General features: G+C 38.3%; 1 protein-coding gene across 1 annotated transcript in view; it reads right to left on the bottom strand.

Moving 5' to 3' along the window:
• The window catches only part of INSR (insulin receptor), an 81,882-nt gene that overhangs the window by 46,082 nt on the left and 18,382 nt on the right, over positions 1-17,418 (bottom strand). The gene's annotated exons all lie outside the window — the stretch shown is intronic.

Genomic DNA, 17,418 nt, shown 5'->3' with positions numbered 1-17,418 from the left:
TCAGAATTTAATTATAAAAACATTTTAATTTATAAAAACAATTTTAGAAGGCAGCGGGGAGGTTTCCATGTTATGTGGGCCTCTGTGTCTTCCTTGCAAGCTATACAACCAAATTTCGATACAGCAGGGGTGTCACTCAATGCTGTGGTTGACCTCTGGGAGCCAGGTGAGTGTGGCCGACTGGGTGGATGTGGCCAGTGTGATGCCACTCACTGGGTATGGCCAACTGAGTGGGCATGGCAGCATGATGCCACTCCCCAAACTGCTGGCGTGTTTCCTCTTCACACAGGGTAGACCTGGTGGAAGCCACACTGGCCTGATGTTTCCTCTTTGCATTGTGTGGACAGGGCCAAAGTGAAATGGGCCAGCCCTTTACATTGTCCAGGACAGCCCATGGACCTTGTGTTTGACACAGCATTTGATAAAGTTGACCATAGTCTCTTTGATCATGGGAACCTTGTGGTCCTACTATGAGATGAATTTGTAGTTGATTAAAACTAATGTGTGGTCAGTAATAGATCTATTATACCTGAAGAGAAATATGCAGTGCCTCATAATTTGGTCCTGGGCCTATTACTATTCAATATGTTTACAAATGATTCAGATGTTGACATTTCTACTGTATAGAATTTTAGGACACTCCTTCCGCCATTATTTGATTTTCTTTGTATTGGCTACTATTGGTCCACCGATCCTTTAACATACAAATTCAAGGTTGGAACCTCCTTCTGAGTTCAGAGTTCTTTTGAAAGATTTGCCTTGTTTTTCTATATGTACTTCCTTTTCAGTACCTTTAACAAATGTCACTGTAGTATTGCCTCTTGTCTCTAACAATTCTCTGAAATTCTTTTTTGAGTTCCTTCCTCAGATCTTAAGTCTCTCTTGGTTTTGGCTTCTCTTCCTTTCTTGGCAATTTCCACCACCTGTTCTGATAACCAGTGTGCTCCTTTCTAGGGGTGGGGGTGGGTTTATCAGTCTATTTTCACTTCCATCTTTAACCATTATTTAATTTGATTCCAGAGTTCTTCTGGTTCCCCTACCAATGATGGTCAGGAATTCAAAGCAATTCCTGGTATTCTTTTTGAAATGGGCTCAAGATAATATCATGAAAACTAGCCGTCTTTGTTCTTCTGCATCAGAATGACTTGAAACTTGCCTGAGTTTGTAATCTGTTCCAGAGTCAGCCTTTCCACTAATAATATAGTCAATTTTTGTGTGCTTCATCTGATGATATCCATGTATCTAAGTATCATTTTAATTGCTTGAAGAATGTATTAGCAATGAAGAAATCAATGCATCTGCAGAAATTAAATCATTCTTCTGCCTTGTTCTAGTTTCATAATCCATATATTTTATAGTATATTTTCTTCTTCACTATTTCCAACTTCAGCATTCCAGACTGCAATCATTAGCAGCAGTCTTCCTTGCATGTTGTCAATTTCTGATAGAACTTAACCATAAAACTCATATATCATTTATTCTGTAGCAAAAACTTGAATAATTATCATATTAAATGACTGTATGCAGAATCATATATGCATTGACTTTATTGTACTATCTTTCTTACATTCTTTCTGACAATGAAAGCAATTTCATTCCTTTGTTTTTCATGTCCAGAGTATGTTTCTTTTTACTGAAAGGAAACAATTACATATAAAGGAAAAGTCTTGGTGCTCAAACAAATCCCAAGAAGAGTGAGAGAGCAAAGGCGAGACTATAAATTTTTAGCAAACCAATTAAATCAAAAAGGCATTGTATTTAGATGGCTAATCCCAGAAAGGATGTTAATCTCATGGGAGGAAAGGAAAATTAGAGTAGACTCCGTGGAAAAAGCCCAAGAATTCTATGAATGATTGGTAGGTCCGGAATAATTGAGTAGTAAAGATGAACTAGAATCAAATTCGCAAGACAACCAGGATTACCAAAAGAATAGAGATAGGAACCCCAGGAATTCAAAAAATATACAACAACAACAGAGAGAAGAATCAAGGACACGTTATCAGCTACAAGAGGAGACAGGAGTAACTACAAGACAAAGAGCAAGAATCAGTTAGATAATGGATGAGGAAAGGAAAATGTTATCAATTAATATAAATGGCCTGAATTCTAGGATAAAAAGGAAAATAATATTAACTAAACTAATTAAACAAAATGTAGATATAATATGTTTACAAGAAACCCACATACGGAAGGTAGATGAAAAATATTTAGAATGCCCCAAGTTAGGGAATCTGTATACGTCGCCAGCAGATCTCGGGAAAAAGAAAGGGATAGCAGTATATGTGAAAGAGGATATGGAAACAGAGCTAATTTGAACAGAACCCAACAGAAGAATTCTGGTGATTAAGTCAACCCCAATCCTATTAGTAGTAATTTATGCCCCTAACGATAATCAAAAAGAATTTTTTTAAACAATTACATGAAAAAATAGTGGGATTAGAAAAAAGGAATATTTGTATCTTGGGAGACTCCAATGCCATTGTGGACCATCAGAAAAATCACAGTAGTGGGGGGGAAAAGAGGAAACAGAGAGAATTACTGAAAACACATGAGGAAATGATGACTGAATTAAATTTGATAGATATGTGGAGAAAATTAAACCCGGAGAAAAAGCAATTTACATTTTATTCTAACCCACACCAATCATGGACACGAATTGATATGGTGTGGATGAATGGTGAGTTAGCAAATGAGTTAAAAGAGATTGAAATTTTACCTAATGAATGGGCAAATCATAATCTGATTCAGATAGCGTGGAAAGGTAGGAAAAAGCCAAGGAAAAGGTGGATGCTAAATACACAGCTAATTAAAGAGAAAGAGTTTATGAATAGACTTAAGGAGGAATTAGACTACTTTTTAAAAGAAAATAATGAGGAAACTACGAAGCAGAATATTTAGAATACAATGAAGGCAGTAATAAGGGGCACAACGGTATCATATACTGCCAGGAGAAATAAAGAATAATGTGCCCAACAAAATTAATTAAAACAAAGAATTAAAGAATTAGAAACACAGTTACAAAATACTCCAAAGGATTCTAGACTGCAAAATCAGATGATAATAACTAAACAGAAATTAAATCTAATTGAACAGGAAGGAATGGTTACAAAGTTGAATATAGCTAGACAGATATTCTTTGAACATGCTAATAAACCAGGAAGATGGTTGTCCTATAAACTCAAAAAAGAAAAACAGAAAAGATTAATTTACCAATTAATTGATGAAAATGGGGATGCCGGGGAACAGAACAGAAAAAAGAACAGAAAGAATAGAACAGAAAAAAGAAATTGCATGTAAATACTTTGAAGACCTTTATAAAAAGGAGGAGGTAAACAAGGATATGATAAGAAATTATTTGGGTGTAACAAAAGATAAAGTAATTGGGGATGAGATGAAATAAATGCTAATTAGAGATATTACGTGGTCTGAACTGAAAGCAGCAATAGAAAATCAAAAGAACAACAAAACTCCGAGACCTGATGGGATTCCAGGGGAATTATACAAGGTAATAGGAGAACAAATAGGACCCCTCATGGTGGAAGTATATAACGAGGTTTTACTTGCAGCTAAAATGTCGGATTCGTGGAAGGAGACATTAATTTCCTTGATTCCGAAAGCAGACTCAGATCCACGACTCATACAAAATTATAGACCAATTTCCTTGTTAAATACTGATTACAAAATATTTACTTCAATTATAGCAAATAGATTTAAAAAAATCCTGAATGAATATATACATAAAGATCAAAACAGATTTCTTTCCAATAGACAAATCAGGAATAATTTAAAAATAGTGTTAAATGTTTTGGAATACTATGAAGCCCATCCAGAAAAACAAATAACCCTTGTATTCTTGGATGCACAGAAGGCCTTTGACAACTAAAATTGGCAATTTCTAATTCAACAAATCTACAATATAAATTTAGGGACTAAATTTGAAAACATCGTGACTACAATGTGTTTGTTCGTTGTTTTAGTTGTATATTCAATAAAGTTTGTTTTTTTTGAAAAAATAAAAATGCAAAAGTAAGCATCAATCATGCAGTGGATTACAGCAGAATCTTAGAAACCATAGCTTTTAAACCAAGCCATACTACAGTCTACATACAACAATGTATTAAATTGCCTTTATTCTTAAAATAATGTTTAAGTGAGGCTTTTTTACACTCCTTCATGGCTACTAAATTAGGGGAGAGAGCTAACAGTTTTCTACATCAAACTGATGTTGAGAAAACAAAATATTAGAAATGGTAAATGTCAACTATTTTTCTTTTTAAATGAGTGTAATTTCAGTTTTATTTCTAATAAATTCAGATCCCCTTTGGTGTGTGGCAGCCTTTTTGTTTTTTTAATTACACTTTTGTTCTCATCAATCCAATAAGTAATTGCAAACCCACTGTAAACTCTATAGATTTATACAAGCATAATAAGTGGGGAGAATGTATTTGTCTGTTTTCTCTTTTCTTTTTCTATTGTCTTGCTAAATGTAGACAATATTATTCCCTCAAAGCAATTGCACAGAAGGAACACACATACCCTACAGCAAACAATAAGAGGGAATTTGAAAAACATGTTATTATCTGAAGAGCTCAATAAAAATGTTAAATTGACAAGATGATTTGTAAAGGGAAAAAAAAGACCCTGAAGGAAAGCCCAGTAGTTTTCTTCTCACATATGTTCATCAACCAGTCATCAAAAGAAGAGGTTTGGTGTTAATGGAGCTCTTCACAAGAATATAATCTTCAATCAGGCAAAAGGAAAAAAAAACATCTGCCTAATCTTCTGTCACGACCTAATTAAGCAATGTTTGAAGCCTGGCTTCTTTAGAGTTCCCCTGCTAAAAATAAAGGCAAGGAAAAGCCAGCACTCTGGAACTTCAAAACAAACTGACCCACAGTAGCCAAGGTGGCCTTTGAACCTACTTGGCATCGCTGTTCTCGACATATCTGACAGCCAAAGAAAATCCATAGTTAGTTAGGGTGTAACATTTATTTCTCAAGACAAGAATATAAGAATCAGCTGGTGGAGAATAAGATGACAGGATGTACAGACATGATATCCAATCTGACCATGCCATAACATGAAATTGAGAATAAAAAGAATCAAATGTCTATTCAGCAGTATCTCTCTTATAATCAGATTTGTTCGATACTCATTCCCTAGGAAGCATCATAGGATGGGCTGAAGTTTAAACTGTACCTAGCAACTAGCACTACAAAAGAAGTTAGAGGGTATCCTTAGAATTTAAAGAAGTTAAGCTGGTGAACTGAGCTTTGCTACTGCTATCCACAAACCTCTTTGAATAGGTGATCACTTATTGACTTCTTTATAAGTTACTTCATTGAGGTGCATAAACACTGCAGATATGGCATCCTGACAAGCTGCCTTCAGACAAATTGCTTAAAAGCATTCGATGCAGTTGTAGAGGATACCAATGAAGTAGAGGGTTACAAAGTAGGCTGTACATTGTCCAATATTCATTCTATCAAGAGGAGCTTGATAAAGTTAACTTAAGCAGTCCGTTTCTTTTGGTTTGAAGGCCAAGGAGTCAGAACTTACCATATGAAGTAACAGAGATAAATTGGTTCGCTTAATTTAAAGTTAGCTTAAATAACTGAAGCAAGCTATCACATCACTTCTTAATAGATTCTTTTCCAGGAAACTGCTGCCACCTTAGCCTTTCCTCGCTGAACTTTTATTTACAGACCCTGAGTTCTTACACTTTGAAATACTGTAAAACTCCTTCCATGCACACTCCAGCTGACCGATAGCCTTCTTGAACTGTGATGATCAGATCTGAGTACACAACTGTAGGTGAATTTTTCTTAAAACCAAATTTTATATTTGCTATTAAGTGGCTAATGTCTAAATCAATTCAGGAGATCTCAAGAAAGCTTCTTGTTTTCAGAAAGAAATAGGAAAATTCTTACCACTTCAGAGAGTAAAAAGTAACTACAGGTAGTCCTCGACTTACTACATTTCATTTAATGACCATTCAAAGTTACAACGGCACTGAAAAAAGTGACTTAAGACCATTTTTCACACTTATGACGATTGCAGCATCCCCGTGGTCATGTGATTTACATTTGAATGCTTAGAAACTGACTCACATTTATTACCTTCTGACAAGCAAAGTCAGTGGGGAAACCAGATTCACTTAACAACAGTATTACTACTTGAACAACTGCAGTGATTCACTTAACAAATGTGGCAAGAAATTGGGGCAAAAATGGGACTTTGCTCTGAACCTTTTCCAATTTTTAAAAAATGGCATTTGAAATCACTCTTCCATACTGCTTTGAAACCTCTTAAATTATAATCACATATAGTAATTAAACTGTTAGATTATGAAGCCTCAGGTTGAAATCCAGTCTTAGATATGGAAGCTCATTGACTGATTTAAGCTTTTCCATTAGCCTAATGCTATGGGGAAGACATGGATATTATATGTACAAATTTAAGTTCTTAAAGGAATGGTAGAATATAATCCTAGATCTATCTATCTATCTATCTATCTATCTATCTATCTATCTATCTATCTATCTATCTATCTATCTATCTAAAAGCGAAATTCCACTCATGCATCATCACAAAATTTCCCGAACCGTAAAGCCTACAAACTTGAAATTTGGCACGTATGTTCCTCTTGGCTTTTAGGTGCTCACTAAGAAAGGATTTGTCGAAATGACCATCAGAGCATTAGTATTTCGTATATTATTATTAACACGCTCTGATGTTAAGGAGTTCTACTCCCCCTCCCCACCTCAAAAGAAATCTGTTCCAAATGCAAAACACAAGCAGAGGAGAGGAGTTTCAGTTTCAGTTTCACAACACTAAGCAGCATTAGTACAGAAGAGTTGAGCTAAGCCACACCCAGACTCCTTGCTGTCTCCTTCTTGCTCACACAGCAAATACTATTTCAGTTTCCATGTTTCAGTTTCCAAACAGCCCTCAACTCTCTCACACACTGACAGGATGCTAGCCAGATGAATATTGATGGATGCTGATAGGCAGAGGCACAATTTCCCCCCTTATTTTCCTCCCCCAAAATTAAGCCCGATCACATAGTTTCGTCGTGAAGCACTGGTACAGAGCTAGTTATAATAATATAATAACAATATGAACATTCTGTGCTAGCATTATCCTGAAGCTTAATAAGTATATTGTTATTTCACAGTCTCAGCAAAGTTTTCTCACTCTTCAAGTCTAAGATACATAACTGACAATTCAAGCTTCTATTAAAAGCCACTTAATTCAGAATTAAACCCCTAATTGTGATGAATAGGAAGCAGTAAAATGGCTTCCTATTCAACAAAAGTTTGTTTAAAATATACACAGTCCTTAAAGAGATTCACAGAATTTTCCCCGTCTGCACAGGGCACAGACACAACAATTGCATTTTAAGACTGAATTCTGTCACAAGACAAAGCTGAAAACAGGACAACACCAAGCACAGTGGAATGAAATAATTTAGCAATGTCATCTTCTTGATTGCCCAACAAACTGGGGACAGCAAACCAAGCACAATCAAAAGAAATACATTCCTTGGATTTAAAAAAAATATCTTCTCATTTCAAGAGAAGGGAAAAAGCAAACGTAGAATAGATGAACTGGTCTTGGCTCCAAAAGCTAAAGAAGTAAATCAAGAATTTGCCAAAGACTCAGTTTCCATGCAACACTGGACTGCTTTAAGTGGTTTGATTATTAAAGGGCAAAATAATCTGCAACTCCCTGCCAGCAATTTTCCCAAACCTTTCACTATATCTCAAAAAGAGATGCCAATTCTTTAGACATAGTAGTTCCCCAAACTAATATATTTATTACACACAGGTGCCTTTACTTTGGGACTGGGTCTGCTTAATGGCCATGCTGGATCCAGGGGTGGGCTGCTGGGGGTTTGCAGGGGTTCGGGAAAGCCCCTAGCTAAGATTCTGCACAATCTGGAGAACCCCCAAATCCCACTCCTGGATGGCCCTGCCCACCCCGCCCCCTCCCCTCCCAGGAGTCCCTACGTAGCCCATTGTAGATGAAGGTGAGTGCAGGCCGCATGTGGAGGCTTGGGAAGGGCAAAAACAAGCCTCTCAGAAGTTTAGGAAGACCAGAAATGGGCCCGTTTTGGCTGCCAGAGAGTCTCTGGAGTCCAAAGCGGCCATTTTCACCCTCCCAGAGGCTTGAGAAAAGCCTCCGAAGCCCGGAGAGGGCAACATCCCACCCCACCCCGCTGTGATGCAGGAGGCTGACTAGGCCAGGCCCACCATGGCCACCCAGCAACCAGGCAGAGAACCCATTACTAAAAAAAAATTTGTCTGAATGCTTAAAGTATTGTTTCGAAACACAAAATGAGGCTTTTTTTTTAATTTATGGATTGATACTAAAGACTGAGGTGAATTGCATATGGGAAACTTATTGTAGCCTTCCTCAATTTGATACCTTCCAGGTGCTTTGGAATTGCAACGGTCTTAGATAGCAGACCCTGGTATGAATAACTAAAAAGTGGCAGATTGGGGAAGACTTGCATACTATGATCAACCGTTTTCTATGCCTATAGTTGACTCCTATATGTCTCTAACAGAAAATGTGAGTCCTGCTTTCTGCAATGAAGTGTTTAGACAGTACAGGTAACCCTTCAGAGGTGGCATTCAGCAGATTCTGACCAGTTCTGGAGAACCAGTAGTGGAACTTTTGAGTAGTTCAGAGAACCGGCAAATACCATCTGGAGATTTTACAGTATCCTTCCTCTGCCATGCCCATCAAGCCACGCCCACAGAACCGGTAATAAAAAAATTTGAATCCCACCACTGTAACCCGTGACTGTTCAAAGTTACAATATCACTGAAAAAAGTGATATATGTTGCTGATACTCACACTTATGATTGTCACAGCAACCCCAGTCACATGAGCAACATTCAGGTGCTTGGCAGCACACATCTATTTATGACGGTTACAGCATCTCAGAATCATGTGAACACCATCCCAGCTGGAGAAGCAAAATCAACAGGGGAAGCCAGATTCATTTAATAAACTTAGTAGTTAAGTAAATTACTTAACAATCTTGTGACTCACTTAATAACCATGGCAAAAAAGGTAGTAAAATCAGACATGATATGCTTAAAAACTGCCTTGCTTAGCCACTGAAACTCTGATCCTGATTGTGGTTATAAGTTGAGTACTACCTGTATTTATGGAAAATAATAACAGTTTACAAAGAAATGACTTTTCTTATGCAATGTAGTGCAATTGCAAAATCAAGCAAAGGCTTTGCAATCATGGGTGTTAGAATAGTTGAAATATCAGCAGTTATTTCACTGAGTTTAATTTAGCTTTTTTGAGAATGACAATTCCATATGTTCCTCATATGGTTCTGTAACAAGTGAAATTTCTATCCTTCTGAAAAAGAAATGGATGAAAAAATGCAATAAAAATAAATAAATAAAAATAAAAAGAAATGGAGAAATTTCCTAACTGTATTCTTCTAGTCTGCCCAAATGTTTTCCTCAACTCATGCTGTAAAATCCATTAAACAAAGTTTATCCTTAAAGAGCTGCATTTACGCTTCGGATTTGACTGAGTTTAGACACAGTTCCAGAAAAACATCTGGTCTGTTCTGCCTGAACGGGACCTGTATAGTACATGTTGGAATCCTGCTGCCAAAAGAAGCAACTGCACATAGAAGGAAGCAGCAGAAAGCCCCAAGAATCAGAAGCCAAAGATACTTCAGCATCCCCCACAAGGATTTTATTAATGCAACTGAACAACTGACCTAAGGCTAAGCAGTCAGGGAACATTTTTTCTAAAATTGGAGGCATTTTAGAATAAACTTCCTGGCAATCTTAATGCTTTAGCTGAGAAGATCCACGTCCCAAGAAGGATACATCAAGAAATGATAAGCATGAACAATTATTTTTATTAATCTCCACCAATAATCTATTGCACATCTTACCACTAATTGAAAATCCCTCTGGATATACTAAATGCCAACCACACTTCTTTTCCGTGATATTGGAAGCATTATCACTTAGTTACATACTAGTGCTCGGGTGTGTAACCCAAGAACAGCTCTTTCATTTAAGGAGGCCTCAGTGGCAGAATCCATTCTTTGCCTGCACAGAGTCTTCAGTTCAATATTCAGTATTTCCAGTTATGGCAAACTTGGATTGCAGATGATGAAAAGACCTATCTGAAATCTTGAAGAATGACTATCACCAATGATTTGTTGGATACACAGTAAGCTTACCTTGAAATTAAAGGATGCCTGGCAGTTAATGTGAGATAGAAAGCAAAGTGATTTACGGGTGGACTTTATAGGTAGAAATGTGATCTCAGACTGAGACTACCTTGGTTTAAAAAATGCTTATTATGTGGATAGGGGGAGCTAGCTTGCTGCAAAACATGGTACAATCTAGGATCCCTCTCTTACTATTATTGCTGTATATAAGACAAGAACGGTTCCAATCATTTGTTTAAAATAACACTTCTCCTACTCTTGAGATCCTTCCTGCTCCCCCAACCAAATAATGGAAATGGCTACAATTATAATTTACGTCCCAATACTTAGCATTGGAGACAACTTTTAGAGCTCAAATCAGACTCCTAAATCAAATTTGTGTCATTTGTTCTGGCTATATGTTAAGAAAGTGGATGCCAAATAATTTCAGAACTTCCCCTTCACAGGTTTAAGAAGGAAAAGCCATAGTTTTTGTCACAGCTGACAATTACATAGCCTCACATTATGGATGAGTGATTCCAGCATGACCACATAACCAAAATTCCACAAGAATTACAGAATAACAGGCTGTAATACAAGCAAGAGCAATTTAGAGTGATAAAATATATGTTCTGGTAAGTAGAAAAATATGTGATGGGCACTATTCTGCAGAGGCTGCAAAGAAAATCAGAATAAAGAATGCTCCAAACCATCCCTGAAACAGAGAATTGCACATCATTCATATTATTAATCTCTCTATTGTTAATTTGCACTGTTGACCAGATACAATACAGAATACAGAATGAGGGGGGGGGGAAAGCAACTGAAAGGCCTTACCCAAGCTACTTCTCTGAGAGATTACTTGGCTTCAGAGCCCAGTTTTTCAGGAACTGATGCTAGAGCTTATGTGATTGAGGTAAACGATTAATTAAATAAATAGCAATAGCACTTAAGACTTATATACTGTTTTATAGTGCTTTACAACCCACTTTAAGCCGTTTACAGAGTCAGCATCCTGCCCCCAACCACCTGGGTCCTCATTTTACCCACCTCGGAAGGATGGAAGGCTGAGTCAACCTGGAGCCTGGTGGGATTCGTTCTGCCAAATTGCAGGCAGCCAGCAGGCAGCAGAAGTAGCTTGCAGTACTGCACTCTAACCACTGCACCACTTTTCTTTATGACAAGTCATAAAATGTGGCAAGATTTGCTTAATAACCATCTCATTTAGCATTCACAGGGGTGTCAAACTCACGGCCCACGGGCCAATGTGTCACGTACTGGCCCCACCATTGCCCGGTTTAGCGAAGGGGGAAAAAAAGTCCCTAGATGTCACGTGATGATGACATGACATGAGTTTGACACCCCTGCTCTATTATAAACAAACATATATGTACTGGAGGGCTGCATAACAGTTGCTACTTATTAATATCATTGTAGAATCCTTTTCTCTATTGTGAATATATATTCATCATACAGATATTGCTTACCATATTTTATACTCCTCTCCAATATTTCTAAAAAAAGTTCATGTTAAAATCAGAGACAGCATTTAAGTAGTGAAAATACACCACAAATTGAACAATCCAAATAAAGATACAACAAATATACAAGTATCCCTCTTCTACAAAATCATGATGATCAATATGTTGATCCCAAAAAGATCAGACCAATTTGAACTTTGAAAATTAGACACATAGACACAAAGATGATTAATGACTTTTGATACTATTTAGGGGAAGAAGGTGCTTATGCAGAAAGGTACATCTGTACATCCTGAGATCCTGACTAGATGGCCATTTATTAAAAGGCCAGCCTCTTCAGATCTGCTCAATAATTCATGACTACCATAGCTATCGTGTCCCATCACAATTGATAGCTGCTGTACTAATCAAGTGGGGCACATCTGACTTCCTGCATCATGATTAATCCTCCATAGGTGGAGAAGCTAGAATTGAATCCTTTGTCATGGACGGCTCACCATTCTAATTAAAGTACACACTTAATGGCTCTATCCCACTTTTGCACAGGGGATGATTTTGAGATTCTATCAACTAGAAATTTGCTGGTGAATCTGTCCTCTGCAGCACCAAAAGTTTGGGTGGAGGCCTTGGTGGCAGACTTAAATCTCCAGTCTCAGTCTAGACTGCAGACTATTTGGCTCCTAAGCAATTTCTGCCTTCCCACCAAGCTGTAAATCTTCTTTAAGGAGTACTACTGTATGAAGCAGACAGACAGATGGCTACAGCAAAGTGATAGAAATCCAAAGTAGCTATGATCACATAGTTGGGTAAGCTTACAATCTGGCATAGAGGGTGAAAAAAAAGAGCTTGTTTTCCTCTGTCATTGCATCTGCAGAAAATCACCAGATGAAGCTATTCTGGGTAGTTTGGATGCTGACAGGGACTGTAAAAATTGTAGAGTCCTTCTTGAGTCCCTGAAGGGTGATCTGTGAAGGTTTTGTGAAATGTTTTGCAGATAAAGCCAGCCATATCAACAGTCAGATGGAAGATACCATTAATTATGACAACATGGAGATAGTCAGTATACTTGCTTGTCCTATTTGTCAATTTGTTTGCTTCCCTTGAGTATTTGAAAAAGATGCTTGGATAAGGTTGAGCTATTACTCAACTAAACTCAGTTATGGATAGTTCAGATTGAAAGGTATCCACTGAGGGAAGTGATATATTCTCTTATTAACACTTCCTTCTGTCAGGTGTTATACCAACTTCATCAAAGACAGCAGCATAGAACCTTGACTGAAGAAAAAATTGTGTTTAGATCCCTCCCTATTTTGAACTATAAAGGAAGATGTTACTAAGCAACTCTTGATGCTCCTGATTATCTAGGGCTCTCTCGATCTGCTTTTAAACCAGATAATGACATGGAGATACTTTTGGTCACTCTGATGGTCAACATGTTGAGAATGTATGGGCTTGTGTTCCTCAATCACTTGGCCTATGATACCACTTATAGTATTTTACTAAATTGCCTAAAGAAGGGATGTCAAACTGGTGGCCCACAGGCTGGATGTGTCACATAATGCTAATTCTTTCATTGCTTTTAGTCCTGTTTATCATAAAAATTACTGTGAATGAATTCAAATATTAATGTCAAGGCAAGATGTGGGATTAAGTACATGCACCAGCAAAATGATACAAGCTCACATTTCCACATTTCCCATATTCTAGCACCCTGAATTAGCAAAACTATAAATTGCTCATAGAACATTTGGCCCACAAGCAAGAATAAAATTCACCCAAGGCTGTACTCTTACAAGGCTATGTTTTCTATTATGCAAAGTCAAAATTTGAAATTCACTTTTAAAGTAATTTTCAAACTGCAATTTGTTGGACTGTTATGATAAACTGTAACAGGACAAATCAGAAATGCTACATTGAGTACAGCAGTCTCCCCAAAGATGGCATTCTTCAAATAAAGACTGTACATCTTCAGAGTTCTCATGTAAGATAGGATAGAATTGATTAGTAAGGTGATGGGTCATTGATACTCTGAGTTTGATTGTTTTTTTGCAGACATTACCCGAACTAGGTAACATGATGATATAACCTAATCTGCATAATGAAACATCTGCAAGAAAACTACGTAACTTAGAGAGCACAAAAGGACCCCTCATTTCAACCCTGAGCTGCAAATATTTTCCTCCATCAATTAGTAAGCTGTTGGAGATGGTAGTAGCTTTTCAGCAGGAATGGGAAGTTCCAACCAAAGGCTTGATTATCTCATGAAACATATATTTTAGTGGTATATGATATCTGTGGAAAAGGCATTCCTTTTATATATCCAAATTCAGAAGCATAAGCACAGAGAAATGAGCTACTTCCCATTTCTTTATACACGGAGGTGAATATAGAAGTGCTGGTCTGGAAAAAGCAATTGAGACTTCTCTATCATCAAATCAGTGCATTCTTGAGAACTCTTATAAAGTACTTCATCTGACTTTCATGGTGAAAGTAAACATGCTTTTTCCTCCTCTGATACCAGTAACAGGAAACATTTGTGTATGCTTCAAAAAAGATTAATAAATATCGCATCCATGAGAATGGGTCAAATAAGCTAGTGCTATCATTAGCTTTGGTTTCTCCTACTGTGAGTGGAGGGGGTGGGTGGGAGAAGGAAGTAGTGTATGCAATAAAACTTGGCCTATGATTACAGAAATTCCCAGGACATTTAAAAAAACAACAAGAAGTCATTGGAAACAGTTGCTAAGTAATATTTCTACCTAAGTAAACAATACAAAGCACTGTTTCTCACATATACACACCTCTGAACTTTGTCACTTTCTAAAGACAAGTCAGTAGAAAAAGCGGAATTTTTCCAAAGTTATGAACCCACCAAAGAAGGACTTTCCAAAGTTATAAACTCACCAAAGAAAGCCTATTTAAGATCATGTGGGCTAGAAACTCTTTTTGTGCTAGAAGGCAAAAGCTTTCCCAACAGACCTAGACTTCAAAGATCAGCCCCTTGAATAGAATGAATATTCTCATTCACTCTATTCACCCGGGGGTTTTTTGTAGAACATTTCCTCTTCGTGTTCCATGAATTCAGCATATGCCTGTCTTTATACTAGTGCAGGGGTCTCCAAACTTGGCAACTTTAAGACTTGTGGACTTCAACTCCCAGAATTGGCTGGCTGAGGAATTCTGGGAGTTGAAGTCCTCAAGTCTTAAAGTTGCCAAGTTTGGAGACCCCTGCACTAGAGAAATTGAAACAAAATACATAGGATATCCCAAAAAACATAGGGTAAACAAATAAGGCTGAATGTCCATTCTTTCAGAATTGACAGGGGTTTTTCTTCCCCCAGTGGATATATGCAAGGCTAAAACTGGGGGAAAGGACACTGTGCCATGGTAACAAAAATGAAAAATACAAATTTGGGGAAAAACATTTCCTTGGCAAAAATCAATATCAAAACAAATGACAGGACTTTGATATATTTTGTCCATGAATTAAACAAAGGGGACTTGAATAGAATTTGGTGAACAATACGCAGGGTTTTTATGGTAGAAACAGAACGCTTGGACATTGTAGGGAAACATATGGTCCAGTCTATATATCATCAGGTGCAACTATGGCCTGAAAAAACATTTACTCAGCAAATAGGTACGTACTGAGATAGACAAGGAAGCAACAGCTTTTCCAATAGGCTTCTACCACATGTCTAGAAATCACGGTAGAAGTGAACTAAAACCACAACTTCTGAGTAATCATTTTGAAGAAAAACGTTCTATTAGGCCAGGGGTCTGCAACCTTGAACACTCAAAGAGACATTTTGGACCCGTTTCCCACAGAAAACAAAACACTGGGAACCATAAAACCTGGGTGGCCACGGCCAACACATGGTCACTCATTCCCACCCAGTCACATAACTCCCCCAGCCACACTTACCCAGGTTTTGTAGCTCCCGCTATTTTCTTTTCTCAGGTATCTCTCTCTTGCTCTGTGTGTCTCTCTCCCCTCTCTTTCCCCCTCTCTCTCATATCTCTCTCTTTCTCTCTCTTACCTCTCTCTTTCTCCCTCTCATCTCTTTCTCCCTCTGTCCATTCCCCTCTCTCTTCCCCCCCTCTCTCCGTCTCCTCTTTCTCCCTCTCTCAACTTTCTCTCTCTCTCTTTCTCTTTTTCTCCCTCTCCCTCTCATCTCTCTCTCTCATCTCTCTCTCACACACATCTCTCTCTTATCTCTCTCTCTGTGTCTCTCTCTCTCTCATTTCTTTCTCCCTCCCTCCCTCCCTCCCTCTCTCTCTCGTGTGTGTGTGTTCCCTCTTGAACCATTTCCAAAATCAGGCGAGGGTTGGGTTTTGTTTTTGTTTTTTGCTGATATTGTTCTTTCTTCTTCTTTGGGTGCTTTTTTATCATGTGATTTTAATCAAGAGTCATTTCAAGTTCCCAGATAAATGACGCCTTGCTGTGGCTCCCTGTCAGCTGAACCCACCACTGGCTGGTCCTGCTCCTCACTCTCCCTTTGCAGTCGTTCTTCACCTGCCCTGAGAAGGAAATGGCGACGGCGGCAGATGGAGACTCACTACGTATTTCAGAGTGGGAGCAAAGCGCCCCTCTACTTGCCTCTTCTTCTGGGCCTTCTTGGTGCTGCACGTACCCGGGGAGACGTGCAACTTTCTCTCTGCCTTGAGACACTGGCCAGGACGGCTGCAGCCGATGCTCCCATCATATTGGGCTCCAGGAGGAGGGGGGGGAATACTGCACAGTGCTGCAAGAGCAGTGAGCAAGCCATAGAGGCGGCAAGAGGGATATGGAAGAAGAGACAAGTAGAGGGGTGCTTCACTCCCACTCTGGAATACGAAGCGAGTCTCCATCCGTCGCCGTCGCCCTTCCCTTCTCAGGGCAGGCGAGGAGTGACTGTGAGGGGAGGGTGAGGGGAAGGCCAAGCCAGTGGTGGGATCGTCTGACAAAGAACCACAGGAGAGGGCCCAAAGAACCACATGCGGCTCTAGAGCCGCAAGTTGCTGACCCACGTATTAGGGCAATAGGCTATTTGCAACAAATGCCTTTAAAAGTTGGGAAATATACCCAGGAAAAGTTCAGCAAATCATGATAGTTTGTCAAGTTAATATTTTTATAAGTTGTTTATCCACAAGTACTACTACCCAAAATGTTTTGGCCTTGTAAAACAAATGAATAAATGGAAAACAGAACCTGGAAGAGAGCTTGAGATTATAAATAATGAGTTTAGTAATCAATCAAAAATAGTTTTAATTGCTTCTTCCCTTCTAGTAAGCCCTGAACATTGGCAAGCTATTTCAAATAGGCGTGATAAAGTTTACAAGACAGCCAGCAGATACATAGATGCAATCAATTAGTACAATAAGCACTTTTCTGCACTAAAACCAACATTTTAAAAAGTCATCCAGCTGGCAAATGAAGCTGCCTTTGGACTCAACACCGGCTCAAGGTTCACACACACACACAGGCATGCTCATACATAGGTAAAGAGTAAATCGTCAAGCAAAACAACACAATCAGTCCACCTATGCACACGGGAGGAACCATCCAAACAGCTACTTTTATGTTGCATTTAGGAATATTAAGAAAGCCTTACACCCAATCATAATATTTGTTCATCAACCCAAGCGTTTAAGGTATAATTTATTACAACTCTTCAACATCTCAGATGAAAGTGTTTCCAAGGGTTTGTTAGATGATCCTTCCAGCTAAAGATAGAAAACTACAGAATTTGA

The sequence above is a fragment of the Pseudonaja textilis genome, chromosome 1 (genome assembly GCF_049901715.1).
Source record: "Pseudonaja textilis isolate UNSWEBS1 chromosome 1, rPseTex1.2, whole genome shotgun sequence".
Classification (NCBI taxonomy): domain Eukaryota; kingdom Metazoa; phylum Chordata; class Lepidosauria; order Squamata; family Elapidae; genus Pseudonaja; species Pseudonaja textilis.
Note: the sequence above shows the minus strand (reverse complement) of the source record. Positions and strands in the feature narration are given on the sequence as shown.